The sequence below is a fragment of the Acomys russatus genome, chromosome 29, assembly GCF_903995435.1.
Source record: "Acomys russatus chromosome 29, mAcoRus1.1, whole genome shotgun sequence".
Taxonomy (NCBI): Eukaryota; Metazoa; Chordata; class Mammalia; order Rodentia; family Muridae; genus Acomys; species Acomys russatus.
In genome coordinates, this window is record NC_067165.1 from 38,467,600 (window position 1) to 38,479,250 (window position 11,651).

The 11,651-nt window shown below is 41.2% G+C and overlaps 1 pseudogene; it reads right to left on the reverse strand.

Moving 5' to 3' along the window:
• Positions 1–9,954: 9,954 nt before the first annotated feature.
• Positions 9,955–10,941, reverse strand: LOC127211275 (arylacetamide deacetylase-like 4 family member 1; annotated as a pseudogene).
• Between the last annotated feature and the right edge of the window lie 710 nt (positions 10,942–11,651).

Consider the following 11,651-nt stretch of genomic DNA (forward strand, 5'->3'; position numbering starts at 1 on the left):
GAAAGAATGGAAAGATACACCAAAGAACCAATTTGAGACAAGTAAGGCCTGCTGAGAGAGGCATAATTAGTCTTCCCCAGGAATGAGGGTCCTGATTACTTGTACAATATCAGTGGTCAGTCCTGAAATCATGAACACACAAACAAAACCAAACTGGTTCAGCAGGTATGTATATATAAAATGTAACAATGATACTTATAGTAAAAGAGGCCAAAAAGTTGAGGTATATTAGAAAGAAGACATGAAAGAAGCTGAATGTTGGAAAGGATATCGGAAGGACTGGAGGAAAGAAAGGGAAGGAAGGGAAGAAATGCTGTAATTATATTTTAACTAAGATTTAAGAGGGAAGTTTCTATTTCTCAGAGAGTACGGCTAGCTATAGAGTTTTTCCATGGCAATAAATCTTTTTTTTTTTTTTTTACTTTTTTATTATTAATTTATTCTTGTTACATCTCAATGGTTATCCCATCCCTTGTGTCCTCCCATTCTTCCCTCCCTCCCCTTTTTCCCTTATTCCCCTCCCCTATGACTGTTCCTGAGGGGGATTACCTCCCCCTGTATATGCTCATAGGGTATCAAGTCTCTTCTTGGCAACCTGCTGTCCTTCCTCTGAGTGCCACCAGGTCTCCCCCTCTTACTACTGTCCATTACCAAGAAGTGGCTGCACCAGACAAAGGAATGGAAAGGTACACCAAAGAACCAATTTGAGAAATACCTGTGAGGCTGCACCTTCAACCGAAACAGTTCTAGTGCTTGCTACTCATGGAGTATATCTAGAACAGGAACTCATAGATGATCCCATCTCCTTGAGCCAAAGGAGTGAATTGTGAAAATATAGGAGTACACCATATGTAAGATGCTGGCTCCGAGGTCCGTGCCCCATTGTAGAGAGCAGGGTATGGACCAGCTTTGACAAGTGCACCCCACAAACTCCTTGGCTAATTAGAGGGCTAATTAGATGCACCGCCTCAAACAATTGCCCAGCCTGGCAGAGCCTGTCTCAAGGTTGTGTTCTCTGATTGCTCTCCCTCCTCCATGTATATTGTGACAGTATTTACCTTTGTAAGTCCTATATCCTTAAGAATTTTTATGAGTTTGTGAATGAACGTGAATGTGGGTGTGAGTGTGTGGCACATGTCTGTGGATAACTATGGAAATCAGAAGAGGGTCTCAGATGCCCCGGATTTGGGGTTACAGAGAGTTGTGAGCTACCTACTGTTGGTGCTGAGAACCAAACTCAAGTCCTCTGTAAGAGAAGAAGTGTTCTAATCTCTGTTCTAAGAGTCCTTCTTAATCTACTGATAGCTTGCCAATTACTATGGTATGGATGGGGAACACCCTCCTAAAACTCATTCACGGACTGACTGGTAGGCCTGTGTAATGTTCAGGATTTGTGATCTGAACTATAGGCATAGAGAGGTAAAAATGAGCCTTTGTCAGCCTTTGGTACAGGACTGTGTTCTCTGTTTCCTTATGCTTAGGATGTTAGAAGCACCTGTCAGACACTTCTACCATCATGAACTCCAACATGCTTTTCCCTCCATGATGAGCTGGAATCCCACTAAGACCATGAGTCAAAACAAGTCTTTCTCTCCTCACTCTATTCTGTCAGATGTTCTTTCAGGGTAACATAAAAGGAAATATTAGGGAAAGCTTGTACCACAGAAGGAGGCTTCTTTCTGTGATGGAACATGAGAAAGGGGTATAGGAACTTTGAAACTGGTATGTAGGATAATTTGAAAGAGTCTGGTGGTACAGGATAGAGAAACTAGAGAATACTGCGAGCATAACTTAGCGGATAGTTTAATTCTGCTGAAAGTTGGCATGTAGATGCTGTATACTTACTTTCTATTGCTGCGACAAAAATGTCATGACCAAAAAAAAAAAAAAAAAAAAAAAAAAAAAAAACTTGTAGATGGAAGAGCTGTTTTGGGGTCAAAATTATTCTACTGGGAGACTGCATAGTGGTAGAGGACACGTGTCAGAGGTAGCTAGGACAGGAAGCTGAGAAGTCACATCTTCAACTGTAAGCATGAAGCAGACAGAATGAAATATAAGTAGGGAAGAGATATGAATTCTCAAATCCCAGCCCCCAAAGTGATGTACTTCCTCCCTGCAAGGCTGCACCACCTCCTTACAAACTCCCTAAACAGTGCCACTAGTTGAGGAATAACTGCTCAGACAGTCAAGACTATGGCTGATATTCCTCAATCAGATCACCCCAAATACAAATAGAAACGTGGATAGTAGATAATGTGACCATAAGAACGAGGATCTATTGAGAACTAGACCAGAGGCCATTTACATCAGAATTATGCAAATAACCTGGCTACATTCTGACAGAGTCCCAGAAGTTCTGAGTGAGACGGAATTTGAAAACAGTGACTTGCTTATTTTGGTTTTTGTTTCTGTTTTTGTTATGTAATTCTTTTTTATTATAACTTATTCACACTACATCCCAATTGTTATCCTGTCGCTCATACCTTCCCGTTCCCAACCTCCCTCCCTTTTCTGCCTTATTCTGTTCCCCTAGACCTCTGAAAGGGGGCACTCCTCCAGCACCATCTGACCTCACTCTATCAGGTCCCATCAAGATAGCCTGCATCCCCTTTCTCTGTCTGCCCTCAAGGCCCCCATGCCAAGGGGAAATGATGAAATCTAAGGCACCAGAGTTTATGTCAGAGGCAGTCCCCACTCTCTCCCCCACCAGCTATGGAGAATGAGCTGTCCATCAACTACATCTGAACAGGGGGGTCTAGGCTCTCTCCATGCGTTGTCCTTGGTTGGTGCATCAGTTTGTGCACGCCCCCCCCCCGGGACCAGATCTGCCATCCTTGATGGTCTCCCTGTAGAGCTCCTGACCCCTTGAGGTCCTTCCATTCCCCACTCTTCCATACAACTGTCTGTCCTTTGCCTAAAGTTTATCTATGAATACCAGCATGGGTCCCATCCCATGCTGAGTGGAGTCTCTCCAAGGACATCTATGTTGGGCTAATGTCCACTTATAAGTGAGTATGTACCATGTATGCCTTTCTGGGTCTGGGTTACCTTGCTCAGGATGATATTTTCTAGTTAAATCCATCTGCCTGCCACTTTCAAGGTTTCCTTGTTTTTAATGGATGAATAATATTCCATTGTGTAAATGTACCACAGTTTCTTTGTCCATTCTTAGGTTGATAGACATCTAGGTTTTTTTCCAAATAAAGATGCTATGAATGTAGCTGGGCAAATGTCCTTGTTGTGTGGTGGAGCATCTGTTGTGTATATTCCAGGGAGTGGTATCCCAGTTTTCTGAGAAAGCACCAGATTGATTTTCAAAGTGGTTGTACAAATTTGCACTTCCACCAGCAATGAAGGAGTGTTCCACTTTCTCCACATCCTCGCCAGCATGTGCTGTCACATGAGTTTTTTTTTTTTTTTTAATCTTAGACATTCTGATGGGAATAAGATGGAATCTCAGAGTCATTTTTATTTGTATTTCTCTGATGACTAAGGACTTTGAGCATTTCTTTAAGCATTTCTCACCCATTTCATATTGCTCTGTTGAGAATTCTATGTTAGGCTCTGAACCTCATTTCTGAATTGGATTATTTGGTTTGGTGATGTTTAATTTCATGAGTTCTTTATATATTTTAGATATTAACCCTTTGTCAGATGTAGGATGGTGAAGATTTTTTCCAGGTCTGTAGGCTGTTGCTTTGTTCTGTTGACAGTGCCTTCTGCCTTTCAGAAGCTTCTCAGCCTCATGAGGTCCCATTTATTAATTGTTGACCTTAGAGCCTGGGCTGTTGGTATTCTGTTCAAAAAGTTGTCCCCTATGCCAATGTATTCCAGGCTCTTCCCCCACTTTTTCTTCTAACATATTCAGTGTCTCTGGTTTTATGTTGAGGTGTTTAATCCACTTGGACTTGAGTTTTGTGCATGGTGATAAGTATGGCTCTAATTGCATTTTTCTACATGAAGACATCCAGTTAGACTAGCACCATTTGTTGAAGATTCAGTCATTTTTCCATTGTATATATTTGGCTTCTTGGTAAAAAAAAAAAAAAAAAAAAAAAAAAAAAAAAAAAAAAAAAAAACAAGTGTCCATAGGTGTGTGGAGTTATTTCTGGGTCTTTGATTCAACTCCATTGATCAATCAGCCTATTGCTATTCCAGTACCATGCTGTTTTAATTACTGTTGTTCAGCTTTAGATGACGGATGGAGATTCTTCTGGAGGGTCTTTTATCGTTTTAGTTATTCTGGTTTTTTGTTTTTACATATTAAGTTGATAATTGATCTTTCAAGGTCTTTTCAAAATTGTGTAGGTGTTTTTATAGGGATTGCACTGAATATGTAGATTGCTTTTGTTAAGATGGCCATTTTTACTATGTTAATTCTCCCAATCAATGAACATGGGGGATCTTTCCATCTTTTGATATCTTCTTCAATTTCCTTCTTTAGAGACTTGAAGTTTTTTCATATAAGTCTTTCACTTGCTTGGTTAGAGTTATACCTAGATATTTTATATCAATTATGGCTATCATGAAGAGAGTAGTTTCCCTAATTTCTTTCTCAGCGAGACTGTCATTTGTATACAGGAGGTCTACTGACTTTTATGAGTTGATTTTGTATCCAGCCATTTTGCTGAAGGTGTTTATCAGCTGTAGAAGTTCTCTGGTGGAAATTTTAGGGTCACTTACGTACACTATCATATCATCTGCAAATAGGGATAACATAACTTCCCCCTTTCTGATGTGGATCCCCTTGATCTCCTTTTGTCTTATTGCTCTAGCTAGAATCTCAAGTACTATATTGAAGAGCTATGGAGAACATGGGTAGCCGTGTCTAATCTCTGATTTTAGTGGAATTTCCTTGAGTTTCTCTCCATTTAATTTGATGTTGGCTATTGGCTTGCTGTATATAGCCTTTGTTATGTTTAGGTATGTGCCTTGAATCCCTGATCTCTCCAAGATGTTAAACCTGAATGGGTGTGGACTTTGTCAAATGATTTTTTTGGAATCTAAGAAGATGATCATGTGTTTTTTCTTTATTTCAGTTTGTTTATATGGTAGTTTACATTGACAGATTTCCATATATTGAACCAGCCCTGAATGGCTGGGATAAAGCCTTCTTGGTCATGTAAATGATATCTTTGATGTGTTCTTGGATTCAGTTTGAGAGTACTTTATTGAGTATTTTTGCATCAATGTTCAAAAGAGAAATTGGTCTGAAATTCTCATTTTTTGTAGGGTCTTTGTAAGGTTTAGGTATCAAGGTGACCGTGGCCTCATAGAATGAGTTTGGTAATGTTCTGTCCATTTCTATTTTGTGAAGTAGCTTGAAGATTATCAGTATTAGCTCTTCTTTGGAGGACTGGTAGAATTCTGCCCTGAAACCATGTGTCCCTGGGCCTTTTTGGGGAGGGCGCTATTGAGGACTGCTTCTATTTCTGTAGAAGAAATAGGAATATTTAATTTGTTTATCTGATTTTAATTCAACTTTGGCAATTGGAATCCATCAAGAAAATTGTCCATCTTCTTCAGATTTTCAAATTTGTTGGCATATAGTCGTTTGAAGTAGGATTCTTTGTATTTCATCAATGTCTGTTGTTATGTCTCCATTTTCATTTCTGATTTTGTTGATTTGGATAGTGTCTCTCTGCCTTTTAGTTAGTTTGGCTAAGGGTTTGTCTATCTTGTTGATTTTCTCAAAGAAACAACTCCTGATTTTGTTGATTCTTTGAATTGTTCACTTTGTTTCTAATTTATTGATTTCAGCTCTGAGTTTGTTTATTTCTAGCTGTCTACTCCTCTTGAGTGTTTCTCCTTTTTTTTCCTAGGGCTTCCTGATGTGTCATTAAGTTGCCTATATGAGATGTTTCCAATTTCTTTATGAAGTCATTTAGTGCTATGAATTTTCCCCTTTAGCACTGCTTTCAATGTGTCCCATAAATTTGGGTATGTTGCTCTTTCATTTTTATTGAATTTTAGGAAGTCCTTAATTTCTTTCTTTATTTCTTCCCTAGCCCATCTGTCATTAAGTAGAGAGTTGTTTACTTTCCATGTGTGTTGTTGAAGTCCAGCTTTAGTCCATGGTGATCTGATACAGTACAAGGCATTATTATAATCTTCTTTTATCTCTTGAGGCTTGCTTTGTGACCTACTATATGATCAAATTTGGAGAAGGTTCCATGAGGTGCTGAGAAGAATGTATAATCCTTTGTGTTTGGGTGAAAGGTTCTGTTAGATCCATTTGATTCATGGCACCGGTTAGTGTCATTATATTTTCTATTTAGTTTCTGTTTCATTGACCTATCCTTTGGTGAAAGTGCAGTGTTGAATTCTCCAACTACTAATGTGTTGGGGTCAATGTGTGTTGTAAACTTTGTTAGTATTTCTTTTACAGATGTGAGTGCCCTTGTGTTGGGAGCATAAATGCTCAGAATTGTGACCTCATCTTGGTTGACTTTACCTTTGATGAGTATGAAGTGTCCTTCCTCATCTCTTTTGATTAATTTTGGTTGAAAGTCTATTTTATTAGATATTAAAATGGCTATACCTGTGTCCATTTGTTTGGAATACCTTTTTCCAGCCTTTTATCATGAGGTAATGTCTATTCTTGTGGCTTAGATGTGTTTCTTGAATGCAGAAGAGTGTTGGGCCTTTTTAATGCATCCATTCAGTTAGTCTGTGTCTTTTTATTGGAGAATTGAGACCGTTGGTATTGAGAGATATTAATGACCAGTGACTGTTAAGTCCTTGATTTTCATGTTGGTGGCAGTAGTGTGTTTGTGTGGTTATATTTTTGGAACAGTACAGTTATCTATTTCCTGTGCAGGTTTGGCTGTAGTTTATCACTTTGGAGTTTTCCTTCTAGTAACTTCTGTAGGGCAGGATTTGTGGTTAGGTACTATTTGAATTTGGTTTTGTCATGGAATATCTTGTTTTTTCCATCAATGTTTATTGAAAGTTTCATTGGGGATAGTACTCTAGCCTGGCATCTGTGGTCTCTTAGTGTTTGCAGGACCTCTGCCCAGGCCCTTGTGGCTTTTATGTTCTCCACTGAGAAGTCAGGTGTAATTCTGATAGGTTTGCCATTATATGTTACTTGGCCCTCTTCCCTTGCTGCTTTTAATATATTTTTTGTTCTGTACATTTTGTCTTTTGATTATTATGTGGTAGGAGGATTTTCTTCTCTGGTCTATTCTATTTGGTGTCGGGTAGGCCTCTTGTAAGTTGATACGCATCTCCTCCTTTAAATTGGGGAATTTTCCTTATATGATTTTGTTGAAAATATTTTCTGGGCCTTGGAGCTGGGCATCTTCTCTTTCCTTAATGTCTATTTTCCTCAGGCTTTGTCTTTTCATGGTGTCCTTGAGTTCTTGGATATTTTGTGTGAGGAATTTTTCAGATTTAGCATTTTCTTTGATGGTTGTTTCAAGTTCTAACATTGTATCTTCTATTCCTGAGATTCATTCCTCCATCTCTTGAATCTGTTAGAGAAGCTTACCTCTGCATTACTTGCTTTCTTCTTTAAGTTCTCTCATTCCTGGCTTTCTTCTATCTGTGCTTCTATCATTGTTTCCATTTTCATTTTCAGATCTTGAACTGTTTTATTGATTTCCTTCATATGATTGTTTGTATATTCCTGAGTTTCTTCCAGTGCCTCTCTATAGGCCTTCAGCTCTTAAAATGTTTTATTAATTTCTTTCATCTGATTGTATTTTCCTGAATTTCATCCAGTGGCTCTCTATAGGCCTCTTTAATGTCTTCAATCTATTTGGCTGCCTCTTCCTGCATTTGTTTACAGATTTTATTCATTTCCTCCATTGTCATCTTCATTACTAAGGATTTGAGGTCATTTTCTTCTGTTTCAATTGTGTTTGAGGTCTTAGCGTTGATTTCTTTGGGATACTGGGATCTGTAGATGCCATATTATTTTAGCTTTCAATGTTTGTGTTTTATGCTGGTCTTTAGTCATTTACTGTCTCTGACACTGGGATGTAGTTTCTGGTGTCCTTCCCTGGATCAGGCAGGTGACCTGGTTTCAGCTCTAGGAGACTTTACTCCACACTCTGGGCTCCTCACTGGGTCAGCAGAGGCCAGTGCTGGTACTGTACTGCCCAAGGATCAGTTCGAGGTAATGTAGATAAAGCCAGTTATCCTTTGGCTGGGCTTTGAAAACCCTGCCCTCAGGCACTGGAGTTTTGGGGGCCTAGGCTCACTCCACCCTAGAGTGACAGAACCCCTGCTGGCTTATGTGGGTTGGCTAGGATTCTGCCTGATCCATCCAGACTGTGGGGCCTAGGTTTATTTCTGCTTGAGAGAGCAGATACTCCCCTCTGGCTTGGGGAGTTGGCTGGGCTTCTGCCAGATTCCTTCAGGCTGGTTCATCCCACCTGGGTGTGTGTGGGCACTCCTTCTTGGTTGTGGCAGCTCATCAGGCTCCACCAAAGCTTGCGGGAATGACTCCCTGGGTTGGGCAGGTGGCTAGGTTTCTGCCAGATCCCCTTAGGCCAATTACTACCCTCCAGAGAGTGTGGAAGTCCCTGATGAGCTGTGGTGGCTAGCTAGGCATCTGCCCCATCCATTCAGGCCAGATCAGTTCCCCCCAAGTGAATAGTCTACTGGGATGGAGATTTCCACCCAATCTGTTCAGACTGTGCCGTCTTCGATCAGTCAACCCAAGTGTGTGGCTTTAGACCTGTAGCTGGAGGATATGTCCACAGGTGTCTGGGCCTCCGTATTGGCCCTGGGTTCCTCTATGGGCTGGCTGACCCAGATCCACATTCTCGGGTCCCTCTCAGCCAGCTGGTTCTGGTGCTGTTACTTGTGTGGCCCACAGATCAGTCAAATAGGGAGACAGAGAGCATAGGTGAGGTACACACGGCTGCATTGGGCTTTGGATTTTGTGCCCATGTGGTTGCCAGCCCCTGGGCATTTCTCAGGACTCACAGTCGGTCTGAGGTCAGAACCATTGTTTTCCTGCATTTTCCAGAGTCAAGCAGCTCCAGGCTGGTGTTTCACCACCCACAGTTCAGTCTTAGATACTGAGTTCCTGATATAGTGCACAGCAGCATTTTGCATGGTGGGTATGGGTCCAGACTATGGGGAGTGGCCACTCATCCTCTGTGGGCCAGTTGGGTGGCCCAAGGCCAGGCCTACCTGTGTTCTGCACTTTGTGGAGCCCTCTCACCTAGGGTTCTTCAGGTCTTGTTGTCTGTAGCTCCCAGCCTGGTCCCTAGTCTCTGTCCTGCAAATCAGATACCCCACATGTTAAAGCACTGCCATCTTGGGTTCTCCAAGAATGCAGTATTTTTATGACAATGGAAACTTGTACCAGTTGTCTGTAGAAAAACCTATGGGGTCAGACAGTGTGCGGCAGAGTGAGAGTCTCTACACAGAGCCTTTGAACAGACTTTCAGATTAAAGTCTAAGTTGTAATGGACATCCCAGAATATTGACAATGAAAGACATTTTAGACATCTGCCACAGAAAGATGCAGCTATGGGTAGCCTTCTCAAAAGATAGGCCAAATGTGTTAGAAATGTCAATACTTGGGAGCAGAACTGCCAAACAACTGAGGCTCACATATAGACAACAGACTAAAAATGGTAGGATTTGGTGCTAACCCTTAAAATGTTCAGCTTTACTTTGGTCCAATATATTCTGTCGCTGTTCTAAAGTTTTTGAATGAGAGTGATCACATTGTAGCACCATCTATTGGAAAGATTAAGTTGTTTTTTTTTTTTAATTTTATAGAGGCTCGTGTCTATGAAGTTGCCTTCAGTCTCAGTGATTATATGATTGTGCCATTCAGTACAGATCTGGGCAAACCTTTTAAAATTTCAAGAGCATTTTGATGATTACAATATAAGTTTTACATAATGAAAGTAGAGTGTGTGACTGGATACAACACATATTAGTGTTACTGGGGTTGGGGGCCACAAGTTGGATTTTCTTGAACAGGAAGCCAGAGCCTTTTGATTCCACATCCTAATTCCTTCCTGAATCATGGGTGGGTTCAGCATGTCCTTTTCCTAAACCACATACCTAAGCAAATACCCCAACTGAAGCATAGATCTTCCTTGTTCCACTCCACGGAAAGACAAAGTTTACTATCAAATGTCCTTTATGTAACTGACAATAGCATTTGCAACTTTCACTGAGCAGGGAAAAGATAAATACTTCTTATGAAACAAAAGGATGCATCCATTAAAGCCATCTTCTACATGGTACCAGCTCACAGGGATCCCCCGGTCTTTCACGCACTTCTTATAGAGCAAAGCATCATCCTGGAGGATGTCATGCTCACAGCTCACCGGGAATGTCTTAGGAAGCTGAACAATGATCTTGTCATCTGTTAGGAGAGGTGTAATTCCTGCCCCCCCAAACATGTCTAGATAAGCAGCCTCATTGAAAGGTCTGAGAAACTCAGTTTGTGAGTCTTGCCTCCAGAAGCTTCTGTGGATGTTGTCAGAGCTGAGGCATTTCCTGTTCTTCTTTCACTTGTCCTGAGGTAATAACAGCACCTGTCAACATGGCATCTTTCCAAGAGAGGTCAATGGCCAGGAATTTACAAACAAATATAGTGTGTCTCTGGTAAGCAATGCACATTTTTGCTCTGCTGATGAGATGGTAACTGAAAATTGATAAAATTTACAATGGGTAAACGGGACTTGAGCCTGGTTTATGGGGAAGGTTCAGGATGCTGGTTAAGACCTGTGTGAGAATTGTGAGAACGGCTACAGCTCACCCTTCAGTTCTGTCTCCACACAGCACCACCCAGGAAGGGTCTGCCCTAAAGCTTTCTAGATTCATCAGGAAGTGGGTAGTAGCATTCACGCAGTCCTTGGAAAGAACACGTGATGATAGGTGAGAAGCCTACAGACCTAAGGAGGAAAGAGAAAATACAGCATGCCTCTTTAAAACTGGATCACTGGAGGCTGCTTCAGTCATCGTCCGCTACTCTCAAAAAGGACTGAACCTGATTCAATCCTTGGAGTGATCCTAACAAGTAAACGTGGAAGCCCTCGCTTTCCATACATGGACTTGAGGAACCTTGTGGATCCTGGGAACCATGAGTCTCCATCCCACCCATACTAAGCTTCCCATAAATAAACACACCCTGCATAGAATCCCCAATTTCAAAGATCTTGTCTTAGAAAACTGAACAACCAACAGAGATCCAGAAACGGCTACTGGGGCCCTCCTGGTTCCAACCTCTCCAGACTCACCTGTCCCAGATATACTAGGAACACGATAAGCATTGTAAAAGCCACCACTAGACACACTTTAAACTGATACTAGCCTTACTAATAAGGCATTCTTCCTAATGTTTATTCTTCTTGTGGTTAAGCAAAAGCGTTCGGAGATGAGGTAATTGGACTCCTTAATGGAGAGCTCTTAGGCTTCTCTGTGGGGCTGTTTTGAGAAAGTGACTGTTAGTCAAACAGCCAGGTAGATTCACATCAGTCCTGGTCGTTTTGAACAATACATTGACACGGAAGAAGCAACACCATAATTGCAACCACTTGAAACTAAAGCACAACTATAGCTTTTAAAGTTACAGCCCTACACCATAGGTGATGTTCCTCATCCTGCTGCAACTTGATATGCCAAAGGAGGTTGGCATCCTTGGGAGGCCTCTCCCTTTTACTGAGGAGAAA